The 15,235-nt window shown below is 38.1% G+C and overlaps 1 protein-coding gene across 6 annotated transcripts in view; it reads left to right on the forward strand.

Annotated features, from left to right (window-relative positions):
• TENM1 (teneurin transmembrane protein 1) overlaps positions 1-15,235 on the forward strand; it is a 908,231-nt gene that overhangs the window by 251,669 nt on the left and 641,327 nt on the right. The gene's annotated exons all lie outside the window — the stretch shown is intronic.

The raw sequence follows: 15,235 nt of genomic DNA on the forward strand, positions 1-15,235 counted from the left end.
TCAGCTCATGGACAGTCTTTATTTATACCTGACTCGTGCCTCTCTTGCCTCACTAGATTTTTTGAAGTAAGTCCAAGATTTCATTTCATCCATAAAACTTTAGCAGATGGCTCTAAGATATGAAGACTCGTCCTTAACCTAATTATACCATATTGCACCTTAAAAATAGACAAAAGTAAAGTAAAGTCGCTCAGCCGTGTCCAACTCCTTGTGACCCCATGGACTGTAGCTTACAGGACTCCTCCATTCATGGGATTTTCCAGGCAAGAGTATGGGAGTGGGTTGCCATTTTCTTCTCCAGAGGATCTTCCCGACCCAGGAATCGAGCCCAGGTCGCCCGCATTGTGGGCAGACACTTTACCTTAAAAATAGACAATTAAACAGTAAATCTTTAATATCAGCAGATATGCTGTACATTTTCAGATTTCTGGGACTATTTCATACATATATGTATAGTTTTTTTCATTTCTTTATTCTGAGAATCAAAATAAGATGTACAGATGAGAATTTATAGCTTTGTCTCTTAAATCTTTTTCAATTTCTATATTTCCCTTCCCACTATTAATTTTTTTCTTACAATTTATGTGTTGAGGAAAATTGATCATTTCTCACTGTCTTGATTTTGCTCTTTACATTCCTGTTGCATTATGTGATAAGTTTCTCTGCCTGTAGTACTTTCTATAAACTGGATGTTAGATTTAGACTCCCACTGGTTAATAGAAATATAATGCAGAATACATATGTAGTTTTTAAATTCTGGGAGCCATGCTGAAAAAGGGAAAACTAGGTGAAATTAATTTTAAAAATATATTTTATTTAACCCAGTATACCCAACTGTTATCACATCCATGTACAATCCATGTAAAATTATTCAGCTCAGTTCAGTCGCTCAGTCGTGTCCGACTCTTTGTGACCCCATGGACTGCAGCATGCCAGGCCTCCCTGTCCATCACCAACTCCCAGAATTTACCCAAACCCATGTCCATTGAGTCGGTGATGCCATCCCACCATCTCATCCTCTGTTGTCCCCTTCTCCTCCCACCTTCAATCTTTCCCAGCATCAGGGTCTTTTCAAATGAGTCAAATTATTAATGAGTTGTTTAAAATGGTTTTTCTTATAGTAAGCCTTTGAATTACTAAGCAAAAAAGCTACAGACCCCTAATGTGTGTAGCATTTTTATAAAGTCCTGCCATTAAAATATCAGGATTTGGGCTAGATTTCTAGCTATGGCCTAGCAAGAATCTATAAAACCACTCCTTAAGAAACAACTATAAACTATGAAGCACTACAAGTTGACAGAAACAACCTTTGAAGCCCCCTGGAAATTAACCAAAAGCCTCCAACATCCAGAAGGCACCTATACTTGAGTAAACTATTGGACTCTGAGTAATAATAATGGGACTCTGGTGTTTTGCCTTGGGCATGCTCATGTGCCACACATACTCTTCCCCACTTCTGTACACATATACATGTGCACGCATTTGCACAGAAGCACACACACACAGATCGGTCAGTGCCCATGTTGGGCAGGCTATGCCAGTTGGCTGGTTCACTTAATGTGGAGAGGTGTACAATGCCCACGTCCAGGGACATTGTTGGTAGAAGTGATACTCTCAGCGGAGTTGAGCCAGTGGGGTGGGTCAACAGTTCTCCTAATCTGAGGTTGTGATAAGCATATTTCAGTCTGAGACTGTGAACACGTGCAGCATGCAGTGGACACTTGAGAGAGCTTGGACCAGTTCTGTTCATTAACCCTGAAGCAGTGCACAGAGGAAATGCAAAAGGCCCAGTGGAAAATGAAAGCTTTGGCAAAGTTGAAAATGGCATGAGCTTTGATTGTTCTCTTTCCCTCACACAGATCCATTGACAGAAGATAGAAAGAACCCTTATAGGTTTGAGGTGGTTGAGGACAACCTCTGTGCAGTTTTTGACTGACCACAAAGCTACGAGAACGCAGAATTCACCCTTAGGAAACCAAGCTTAAAAAGAGAATATAGCAAAAATACTAATCAGAGAAATCAGCAGCCATACATCACTGGGGGATGTATTTCTCAGATTTAGCCTGGGCAGATTACTAAATAAATTTTAAAAATCTGTAATAGTTACTTTCAGGGGGAAAAAAATCAGAATCCAGAGTTGTTATATTTCCCAAAATGTCCAGATTTTAGCAAAAAATTATGAAATATGCAAAGAAAAAGTCAATCAACATAAACTGTATCTGAATATCTCCAGATGTTGTAATTAACAGACAAGACTTCAAAGACTTTTGAATATGTTCAAAGAATAAAAGGAGACCACGAATAATGACTTCATGGAAAGCATGACAAAAATGAACAAACTCATGATTTTCAAGAAGGAAATAAAAATATAAGAAGAACCAAATAGAAATAATTAAAATGAAAAATCCACTAGAGGGACTCGACAGCAGATTTAAGATGGCAATGGAAGCAATCAGTTAACTTGAAGATTGAGCTATAGAAATTGTCTAATCTGAAGAACAGAGAGAAAAAAAATCAAAGAAAAATGAACAGAGCCTCAGGGACATGAAGGGTAACATCAAGAATACAAAAAAAAAAAAAAAAGAATACCAACATACATATTAATACCAGAAGGAAGGCGGAAAAGTGGCAGCAGGACATGCTTAACAAAAATATTTGCAAATTTAACACAAGGACTGTGTTCAGAAATAAAAAGGCCAGAAAAGACATACATGCTCCAATATGGATGAACAGCGGCACAGGGGCATTATGAAAGAAGTCAGATGCAGAAAGACTACATATTGTGTGATTCCATTTATAGAAAATATCCAGAATAGGCAAATCTATAGACAGAAATTGTATTAGTAGTTGTCAAGTGCTGTGGGGAGGTTGAATTGGAAATGAATGCTTAATGGATTTAGGGATTATTTTTAGGATGGTGAAAATGTTTAAAAGTGGATGGTGGTCATGGCTTCAAACTGTGTAAATGTACCCCAAATCATTGAATTTCACATTTGAAGTGGTTCACTGTATATAATTTATATCTAAATAAAGCAGTTTAAAAAGAAATAGTTAACAAACAAAAACAAAAAAAAAAAGATCAGTAATATTGGCTCCCTGAATATGATGTTTTCAAAACAATAGATAACCTAGGATTGATACATTTACAGTTATGAACGTTATTAATTAATAATCATGACTGTAAACTGTTTTGCAAATTACATGGGGCTTTCACATGTTATATTTTATTGGAGTCATCTACCAGCACTCTGGGAGAAGGTGTTTAGCCTTTATTATGCAAAAGGAGCGGCTTTCCTGGTGGCTCAGAGGATAAAGCATCTGCCTGCAATGCAGAAGACCTGGGTTCAATCCCTGGGTTGGGAAGATTCCCTGGAGAAGGAAATGGCAACCCACTCCAGTATTCTTGCCTGGAGAATCCCATGGACAGAGGAGCCTAGCAAGCTACAGTCCGTGGGGTTGCAAAGAGTCAGACACGACTGAGCGACTTCACTTTCTTTCTTTCTATGCAAAAGGAGAAGAGTTAGATGATTTCTCCAGTGCCATATAGTAAGTGACAAACTCTGACTTTCTGACTCCAAGTTCACTGCCATTCCTACTCTATCAACCCTACTGTCTGTGGTAGCAACCCAATTGTAATTATTAATGCATTGTATTACTCCCTGTAGATAAATATGGAAACTTAAATATTAGAAGATGGGATCAAAAAGGTGAAAATCACAGCTCAATCTGTGCTATGTTCTTAGTGAGCATTTATTGGTAGGAAGGCTGAGGAAGTCTAATAAATTTGCAGCTTGTGACCTGGAATGGCGCAGAAATCTGTATCAAACTGATCACACATTGACCCAGCAACACCACTCTTCTTCCAGCCCTCTTTCATGTGGGTGTCTAGTAAAGGCAAAATGTAGTAAGCAACAGAAATTGTGTGGATTTATACCCAATAACATGTTTGCAGAAAGAAAGTGAAGTCGCTCAGTCATGTCCTACTCTTTGAGACCCCATGGACGGTAGCCTGCCAGGCTCCTCCACCCATGGGATTTTCTGGGCAAGAGTACTGGAGTGGATTGCCATTTCCTTCTTGATGGGATCTTCCCAACCCAGGGATTGAACCCGGGTCTCCTGCACTGCAGGCAGACTCTTTACCGTCTGAGCCACCAGGGAAGCCTCCATGTTTGCAGAACAGCCATGTTTTTATAGTTTTACTGGTTTCACTCTGGGCATTGTAGGCTCCTTCCACTTAGATCTAAATAGCTCTTTTCCTGGACATCTTCTTATACCATCCTGGTCCATGAAGCTTATTCTCTTTGTTACATAGGTAATACCTTGCAGGTGCTCTATAGGGTCTAGAAGCCACATTGTCTCCTTCTAAGCTGCAAACTAAAATCTTGCCTAAGTTTCTCACTCATTTCTAGCACCTTCCTCTGAATCTTATTTCAAACAATCTGTGACCCTCATAACAAAGAGGTTAAGAGTACAGGGTCTAGAGCTGGACATTTTGGATTTGAATTCTAGCTCCATTAGCTGTGTGATCTTGGTGAAATTACTTAATCTTTCAGTGCTTCTGTTTTTTAATCTGTAAATGAGGAAAGCATATCTTATGAAATTTTTGAGGATTAAGTGCAATCATGGATGTAAATTGCTTAAAATAGTGCCTGGATCATCTTTTTAGTCCTTTTAGTTCTGATGATAATAATAATGATAATGAGGAGAAGGAGGAGAAGAATGACTATTTAAGCAAGCTGACAACTTGAACTTATACTAGGGGCTTGCCTCTGGTACTTGTTTTTTTGTTTTGTTTTTTTTAATTTCATGTGCTAACCATAACAGCCCTGAGAGGCTCATAGGATTAATGATATTAGGTATTTTCCACACTTTACAGAAGAGAAATGTTGGCACACTACTTTGTCATAAAGCTGGGTCTGGAACATACATTTTAGGATTCTCTCATAGGGCTCTTTCTATTATAATATAGCTTGCTGCCTTTGAAATGGTTAGCATTTGCCCAAAGGAGCAAAATACTTGGTGCAAACCTCAGCAATTATTATTAACCCCTGTATCCACCTCTACAATTAAGTCACTAAAGCGTCTACATGTTTGTAGCATATGTTATGTTAATTGGAGTAGCTCCTTTTCCACATAATACTTAACATAATTGAAAATGAAGTTCAAGTAGTGAGCAGTGAAAATGTTTTTGTTCCCAGTTGTTTTACATGAAACTTGATAGAGTTACTGATAAAGTGCAAATTTCAATGAACTAATGGATAGCAATAGAAAGCTATGATTAATATTTGCTATTGGCAAACGATGAAAGAAATTGATATCTCTGGTTGTTTAATATCATATTTAAAGCCTATTACTTTTCAACATACTGTATTAAATGTGATGCTGCATTTTGGATAAGTGTGTTAATGCTAAAATTACTATGAAATTTACAGAACCTCAGTGGATTTCATTGTAAGAAAAATGAATTGAATATGATTGTTTACTAGGGGAAATAAGCAGCTCTTGTTCTTCTCCAAAGAGTAAAAAGACTTTTATACATTGTTACGTTCAATTTTTTTGAAGATTGTCCCCGTATTAAGTGTTTAGCTGATTTACATAATCTACCACAAAGGATATTGAGAAGTTATAAGAGAAAGACAATTTGAAATTACTTTAGGTAGTTGCTGGAGTTCAGAAAAGATGGTGTGCTGGAGATAGACGTCAGTACAACTCAGAGATTTATTATTATTTTCAAATTACCAAGGTATAGAAGTATGCTAAGTTCAGTTCAGTCGCTCAGTCATGTCCAACTCTGTGCAACCCCATGAACCGCAGCATGCCAGGCCTCCCTGTCCATCACCAACTCCTGGAGTCCACCCAAACCCATGTCCATTGAGTCGGTGATGCCATCCAACCATCTCATCCTCTGTTGTCCCCTTCTCCTCCTGCCCTCAATCTTTCCCAGCATCAGGGTCTTTTCAAATGAGTCAGCTCTTCGCATCAGGTGGTCAAAGTACTGGAGTTTCAGCTTCAACATCAGTCCTTCCAATGAATACCCAGGACTAATCTCCTTGAGGATGGACTGGTTGGATCTCCTTGCAGTCCAAGGGACTCTCAAGAGTCTTCTCCAACACCACAGTTCAAAAGCATCAATTCTTCGGCACTCAGCTTTCTTCACAGTCCAACTCTCATATCCATACATGACCACTGGAAAAAACATAGCCTTGACTAGATGGACCTTTGTTGACAAAGTAATGTCTCCGCTTTTTAATATGCTATCTAGGTTGGTCATAACTTTCTTTCCAAGGAGTAAGCATCTTTTAATTTCATGGCTGCAGTCACCATCTGCAGTGATTTTTGGAGCCCAGAAAAATAAAGTCAGCCACTGTTTCCCCACCTATTTGCCATGAAGTGATGGGACTGGGTGCCATGATCTTCGTTTTCTGAATGTTGAGCTTTAAGCCAACTTTTTCACTGTCTTCTTTCACTTTCAAGAGGCTCTTTAATTCTTCTTCACTTTCTGCCATAAGGGTGGTGTCATGTGCATATCTGAGGTTATTGATATTTCTCCCAGCAATCTTGATTCCAGCTTGTGCTTCTTCCAGCCCAGCGTTTCTCATGATGTATTATGCATGTAAGTTAAATAAGCAGGGTGACAATATATAGCCTTGACGTACTCCTTTTCCTATTTGGAACCTGTCTGTTGTTCCATGTCCAGTTCTAACTGTTGCTTCCTGACCTGCATACAGGTTTCTCAAGAGGCAGGTCAGGTGGCCTGATATTCCCATCTCTTTCAGAATTTTCCACAGTTTATTGTGATCCACACAGTCAAAGGCTTTGGCATCGTCAATAAAGCAGAAATAGATGTTTTTCTGGAACTCCTTTTTCGATGATCTAGTGGATGTTGGCAATTTGATCTCTGGTTCCTCTGCCTTTTCTAAAAGTAGTTTAGAAGTAGTAATACACAATTAAAAAAAAAAATCCTGCTCATTAAATGTGAAATATGAACCAGAGATTCTGGGCCCTCATTTGGGCATTAAGTAAGTTGTTGCCATTTATCTAATGGGATATTATGAAACACTCAATAAATCTTTAAAATTATGATATATATTGTTCCAGTTCCCAAGAACTTTGACCGTATGTCTGTGTGTGTGAGTTTTAGAGTCCAAATTTCCTCAGTAGCAATGGAGAATATAAAATGAGAGTAAGTGCCCAAAATAATTGGTCTACAATTCTTGATTTTTTCTTTTAAAATCATTTTCCAGGTTAGAGTGTTTTTGTGGAGCCTGGAAGCAACACCACCTTTTCCATTCTCTCTCCCTGCTCGCCTCATGTGATCTAGCATCCGTATCCATAAAAATGTTTAGAGTTTTTATCCAAAAATAATGAGAACAAATAGATACAAGAAGCTGGGGAGGGGGGCGGGAAACAGAGCCTAAACAGGAAGAGATGTGAGATTAATTAATCATCACTATTTAGTTGTGGAATTAAATGACTTTCATTTTTCTCTTTCAAAATGGCCTAAAGCGCCTGCCGGGGCGCTGTGAGGAAATCCACTGCAGCTGTTCTCACAACTGAGTCAAATCAGTTGTTTTGGAGGAATATTTTTCCAGTAGGGACCTTTCATGCTCCCATTTTTTAGATTTTGAAAGCACTAATGAAACAGGTTAAACAAGCTCATGTAAACCAGTACAAGTAGACAGAATTTCATTTCAACTCTTGAGTGCTATCTCTGATATAACGGAATATCAATGTACCACAAAAGCAGTCTACTTCTACAGGTATCATTTCCTGGATAAGAAGACCCGTATGCAGTACGTAAAATTCTCAGCCTGTCTCCTGAAAAATGATGATTTACTTCTCTTTGTATTTACTAGAATGTTATGACAGTATCCATGAAACCCCATAATACTTGGCCAGTTCGGTTACAAAAGCCATATGATATCATCATACACACATTGATAGGTATTTTTAAAAAAATAATGTACTTCCATCAAACTAGAATTTATTTGGTATGTAAGTAAATGAAGTCAATCAAACAGTTGGAGTGTAATTAGATACTAACAATTTTTTTCAGAAAGGCTCTTACTTTTATCAAGTTGGTCATTTTTCTAAAACATCTAAAGCAACTGATTTCTGTCCAGCCACTGACCTGCTTTCTTCTTAGTACAATGTTCCTTCATCTAAAAAGGGGAAAAATAAAAAGGGCAAACAGCAAACTATGAAAGATAGTTCAGCAAATATTATAAAGGCTTAATTTATTTGCTTTATTGTACCAATATAGTTTAATTTTTAAAAAACTCAGTAAGATTCCCAGTCTATAAAGACACAAAAACCATAAATAGTTCACAAGAGAGAAAACAGAAGTAGAAAACACATGCAGAGAAAATGTCCAGCCTCACTAATAATCAAGGAAATGCAAATTAAAGGAAGAAGATCCTTTCATTTACTTATTTCAAATAAACATTAAAAAGAAATACTCAAAGTTGGTCAGGGTACAGCTGAAGAAGAGTGTTCCCACACATGCCTGACAGCAGTGTAAATCATTACAGTCCTCCAAAGCCACAAAAATGTTCAAACCTTTTGGCTCATTAATTCAACTTCTTGGAATCTACCCTAAGGAAATAATAAAAAACATTGAAGATGTTCGTATTATTTTTATATGCCTCCAATTATAATACTTATAAATAGAAAGGGAAGAATGTAAATACCCAATAATAGGGGAATGGGTGTGTAAATTATGATACATCCATTACTATACTGCCATTAAAAATGATCGTTACACAAATTCTACAGAAACACATGAAAAACATCTACAGAGACATAAAGAACATGAAAAAATATATGTGTACATTAGGACTGTAAGGAAATGGGCCAGAGTGACAGCAGTAACTCTTACTTGGCTGGTAAGATTATAGGGGAGCTTTCTCCCTCAAGCAATTGTGCCACTTTTAAAGCTATTCTCACCCACCATGAGAGTTCAGTACTTAAGTGTTTGCTTAGGAGAAACAAAGATGAGAAAAGAATCAGCCAAGAGTTCACATTCACTTCCTAAGTCCAATGTTTTCTGAATCAGTCAATCTCCATTAAAATAAAAGGTCATTATTAAAGACAAATTATTATAATAATTTCAAAGAGTACTATCCCCCTTTGCTAGGTGTTCTCCAGGTACTTGGTACTCCCATTTCCTCTTGTCTGGTGTGCTAAGAAGGCCTGTTTTCCTTGGGTAATGTGCTTTGTTTTTTTCTTTAGGGTGGAGTGAGCCTTTTTAGTGAAAGCCCAAACTTGTGAACAGTTCCTACGAGTAGGACAGATCTGTTTTCCAATATGAGAGGGCAGCCATATGCTAAAGAACAAAATATGGAAAGAAAATAACAGCGTAGATAAAAAGGAAGGGAGGTTATGTTCAACACATACATGTATACACAGACTCATGGATTCAAAAGCAATAGTTTACTTACAGTACTCTATAGTAGACTGGAATGAGTGTGAAGGGTTGGGGAAAGGGACAGTAAAGGAAGAAAAGGGAGCTGAGGGGAGGGGAGTGCAAAGTTGGCTTTGAATATACCCACCATTTTTTGGGTCAGTCAATGTAAATTTCCCTTCAATTTCATATATAGTCATGGGATTTTAGAGTTGGAGGAGCTCTTTGAGATAATCTAATCTCCTATGACCTTGAGATAAACTAGAGGCTGCAAGAGAGGGGAAGGTTGTGTACCTTAGGCCACTCTTCCCGGTATTCTTCTGAAAGATAAAGTGGAACAGTGATGTCTTTGGAGACAGATTGTATGAATTGAAATCTCAGCTGTACTGCTAGTTACTAGCTGTGTGACCTTGGGCAAGTCACCTAACTGCTCTGTTCCTTGGTTTTCTTTTTAGAATGCCTATAAAAATAGTACCTACCTCATAGAGTGCTGTAAGAATGAAAAGATTTAATATGTGAAAGCATTTAGGACAGTGACTGGTAGGCGTGATACCTGCTGTGAGGTAGTCACTGCTGTGGCTGCTGCTGCTTCGTTGAGGTTTGATAATCCTACCATTGCAAGGCCAGTCATTTCCCTACATCAAGTTGTCTCTCCCTAGCCTTATGGTGACTAAAGAAATACACAAGAACCTCCTTGGGTCTCCTCTGAAGTCACCTTGAAGTTTATCTTGTTAGCAAGTAGAAAGTGGAAAACACAAGGGTAAACCGCAGGTGGTGACATTTGAATTTATACTCTGCGATCTATCAGGATGAATCTTCTGCAGTAGCAAAGATAATTGACTTCTTTTTTTTTTAGTCTGTTACATAGGAGCATGTGTTTTACCTACACAGTTGCTTTTTTTTAAAGTTTATTATTCATCAAAATAATCGAGAAATTAAAAAATATTTTGGTGTGAATTGCATTATATGTACATTTGGTTTTTCTATGAGTTGACAATATCATCATCATGTCTAAATGACATTGGCTTGTCAGTGGCCCTCCAGGATGCCATGTTGAGCACTGAATGAAAAAGTCAATTAAGCAAATATGAGCATTTTCTTTACCATGGCATATTTAGAACAGCATCTTTTCAGACGTATTGTGTTTTCAAACATTGTTACATTTAAAATATTAATATTTTTCTTAATGTTTAATCACTTTTTATTTTCAAAAGGTAAACTAGTTGTGAGTAATGTCAAGCTCTGTCTCTCAAGACCTGGGTAAATCTCTATTATATACTTTCACAGCTCTAGGCACACAGTTATATATGCCTCCATATCATGTGTCTAAAGAGAACTGGAATGTATTTTCTGCCATCTGGGTCCACTGATGTAAATTTTAAGAAGAAATTGTGGTTGAGGGTTAGGGAGCAGGGAAGGATTATTTTCTCTTGTTTTTTTTTCTTTGTTTCTTTTTTTTTTTTTTTTTTTACCAATTTGTCCTGTAAGATTGTTTCCAGGCTATACTCAATGATTATAGCTGTGAATAGCTGTGATGAGAACATTAAGAATGGTTTAAAATGGATATAGGCATCTCTCACTCTCTCTCCTCATCTCATTTTCGTGTTGCAAATACATATACTGAGGGAAAGAAGAATGTCTAAATTTCTATACGTAAAAATAGAGATTTTAACAGGATAAATCATAGTGACCAAAATACAGTGTTAGGCATTAGAAGTTAAATGGTTTTCATTTTTAAATTTAAATTGACAGGTTTGAGTGACGTAAGTTTATAACCAACTGAAACTTAACAGGGAGCATTATTTTGACCATATCTCTGCTATGTTAATCCCAGGCAGAGTGAACCAAAGACTTCACTGAAAGAGCAAGTAAGAGTTGGGAAGTGTGTTTAGAAAGTAGAACAATACCTATTTATCTCCATATTATGACATTTTATTAAACATTTAATTATTATTTTTTTTTAAATTTTATTTTTAAACTTTACATAATTGTATTAGTTCTGCCAAATATCAAAATGAATCCGCCACAGGTATAAATGTGTTCCCCATCCTGAACCCTCCTCCCTCCTCCCTCCCCATACCAGCAACTCCTACAGCTCAACTCCAGAAAAATAAACGACCCAATCAAAAAATGGGCCAAAGAACTAAATAGACATTTCTCCAAAGAAGACATACAGATGGCTAATAAACATTTAATTATTTTTTTAATTATAAGATTCTTGTTTGTTATTTTTCCATTATCAATGACCTTATGTGGAAAATAGCTCTCCACCCCTGCTCAGTAAACTTTCAGTCTTTAATAAACAAAGAACTGTATGTGTTGGTTAAAGTGAAGTGAAATAAATGTTATTAATGTCTCCTTTTCTGGGTGAAAGTCCAATCTTCAGCTGCAATGATGCATCTCAGAAGTCTGTTATTGTTACATATCTCATGGTGCACTGCTGCTGCTGCTAAGTCGCTTCAGCTGTGTCCGACTCTGTGCGACCCCATAGACGGCAGCCCACCAGGCTCCCCCGTCCCTGGGATTCTCCAGGCAAGAACACTGGTAGCTAAATCAAGGGGCTTCTCTGGTGGCTCAGACAGTAAGGAATCTGCCTGTAAAGCAGAAGACCCAGGATTTGATCAGGAAGATCCCCTGGAGAAGGCAATGGCAACCCACTTCAGTATTCTTGCCTAGAAAATTCCATGGGCAGAGGAACCTGGCAGACTACAGTCCGTGGAGCAGCCAAGAGTCAGACATGACTGAGCAACTAACATTTTCACTTTCACTTTCAAGGCCTAAAATCCAGACAACTACCTACCTTCTGAAGAACATGCTATGGGAACTTGAAAAGAAAGAGATTAAAATTTCCCTTAGATGCTCATTGGAATTTCATTGGTTGTAATGATGGTGGTGGTGGTGAACAAATTAGCAGTCCTTTCCCAATACCTTCATCTTTAATGCTTAGATAGAACTTTGTTTTGTTTTTTTGTGAGTTATTCCATTCTACTTTGTAGTAGAGTTGTTTGTTATCACTTATATTACAACTGTGAGTTCCTTGGGCGCAGAGACTATGGTCTATTCATTTCTACATTTTCTCTAGACCGTCCTATAAGTCTTAAGTAAGTAAGTGAAGTCGCTCAGTCGTGTCCGACTCTTTGCGATCCCATGGACTATAGCCTACCAGGCTTCTCCGTCCATGGGATTCTCCAGGCAAGGATACTGGAGTGGGTTACCATTTCCTTCTCCAGGGTTTCTTCCCGACCCAGGGATCGAACCCGGGTCTCCCGCATTGGAGGCAGACACTTTAACCTCTGAGCCACCAGGGAAGATGTAAGTCTTGACATTGGTTTATTCAATTCATTTAGCAGATATTGATCAAACGTGTACTATATGCAAGGCACTGTGCTCATTTTAGGAATATAGAAATGAATAGAACAAATACAAATCTCCACTTTCATGGAGGTTGCATTTTCGATGGGAGAGACATGTGGCAGATAATATACAAATAAAATATACAGTATACCGTTTAGTGACAAGTTCTATGAAAGACAGGAAGGAGGATGAGAAATGACATTTTTTAGTGGTTTACAATGAGAGGTTGCAAAGGCCCTGAGGTGGAATTGTGCCTGGTATTTTCGGAAACAGCAAGGAGGCTAATATTGGGTTGGCCAAAAACTTCATTTGGGTTTTTCCATAACACCTTATGAAAACCCACACAAGCTTTTTGGCCAACCCAATACATCTGGAATGGGTGACATAGGAAGAAATATCAAAGGATGAGTTTGGAGAGGTTAGGGTGGGTAGAGGTAGACATTGTAGGAGTTCACCTAGGTCATTGTAAGAATTTCAGCTTTTATTTTAAAGGACATGACTGAGCAACTGAACTGAAGGTGCCAATAATGCTTTTGAGCCAAAAAGAGATGATATGGCTTAGATTTAAAAGCTTCATTCTGGCTGGAGTGTGAGGAATGTGCTATAAGGGAGCAATGGTATAAACCAGGGGATCAATTGGGAGGCTTTGGCAATAACTCTGGTGTGGTATTGGGGAAGTAGAGGATGCCTTTGGATTCTGGATATATTTCAAAGGTAGTACCAACAGGTTGAACTGATGGATTGTATGTGGGACGTGAAAGGTGGGAATCAAGCATGAATTCAGAGTCTGTGGCTTGAGCAAACAGAATAATGAAGTGGCCTTTTACCAAGAAAGAGAAGACTATGAAAGAAAGTGTGGGGAAGGGGTGGGAATCAGGAGCTCAGTTTTGAACTCAATACATTTGAGATACCTTTTAGATATCTAAGTAGATACCTTGAGAAAGCTGTTGGATACTCAAGTCTGTGGCACAGGGGAGGGACCTAGGCTGGAGCTGTGAATTGAGGATTTTAGATTCAGTATGTAAGAAGGCATGAACTTAGATTGTTGCTGAATCACCAGTATATATTCATTTATCTGCTTTCTCTCCAAGGATGCTCAGCTCTGATATCAATTCAAGCAAACAAGGGGCCTCCATAGACCACTTATGGAATTTGTAGGTTCAGGAGTTAAATAGTTTTTACTATGTATGTGCCTAGAGTAGTGCTAAGTGGTATGGGGTATATAAAGATGCATAAGACTCAGAGTCTGCCTTCAAGGACCTTAATATGTGGTTAAGGCCTCAACTAGTGCAACTGTTCATGCTACGAAACATTGTGTACCTTTGAATGCTCATCAATCTATCAGCTTTACAGAGTGATTTCAATGTTCTTTTTGTTATGCATGTGATAGAAATTCCCAAAAGTGAGATACTGTACGTGACAAAGGAGCCACCATCCAGATGTCAGTAGATTTCTTTGAAAATGCATATGGTGAAGAGCTGAAGAAAAATCAGGGAGTCATTTTCACTGCAAAATAAAATCATGGCCTTGTTTGGTTTCAAGCTAAGTTTCTTTAACATTGTATGAAAGAGCCAAGTTGCAAAGTTGCAACAGTGCAGGAAAATGATGATAAAATAATATATAGAATGAAGATAAGCACATGTTTACAGGACTTAAAACTTTTCAGAAGGCTTTGACATCTCAGATGGTGTTTGAGCTGCTCAAACCGCTCTGTGCTCAGTAAGGGGGATAATGCCTCTACTGGTCTTAAGAGCCTTATGACTCCTAGCTCAGCGTTCTGTGGGGAAGGGGATTTCTTTCAATGATTTATCATGAAGTTTTAAATTTCTATTTCTAAACCCGATTTAGATCCTGCTGTTTCTACACCACTATACTCACTATAAGTGCTGTTTATATCCTCTTGGTACTATGAAGAACAAAAATTTACCACCACCTAACTCATTAAAAATGCTCTGCAAGCCCGAGGCACAGAAGCCACAATATGAACACAAAGAACTCAGTCCCCCTTAAGGACACTTTATTTCATGAGCCTCTCTAACTCAGATTCATTCTCTTCCTCGGAGCCCCTTTCTTAAATGCAATATTAAACCAGAGGCAAGAACGTGTTTTTTTCTGAATGTAGTTCTCTTACCAGTTTTCATTTCAAATGTAGGATGTGCTGGGTTAATATTTGTACTTCTGGCCACTTGAAAATCTTATATATATATTTTTAATCTGACCACAGACTTTAACATTAAAAACAAGCACACACCGTAGAACAACACAGTCAGTCTTTATTTGCATTCCGTTACACATATTTTTGAAGGCTGTCTCTTTTTAACCCTAAGTGTTTTCTGATACTGCTACCTCCAGCTTAATCCTAAATGCTGGATGAAGTGTGCATGGAACACAGTGTTGTTATTGCCCCAGGCTAGTTTCGTGTCCTGCAGTTTGTCTTTGGCTCCCCTCCTTTGACAGTATTATCAGGACCAATTGTGA

Source organism: Bos indicus x Bos taurus, chromosome X (genome assembly GCF_003369695.1).
Source record: "Bos indicus x Bos taurus breed Angus x Brahman F1 hybrid chromosome X, Bos_hybrid_MaternalHap_v2.0, whole genome shotgun sequence".
NCBI lineage: Eukaryota > Metazoa > Chordata > Mammalia > Artiodactyla > Bovidae > Bos > Bos indicus x Bos taurus.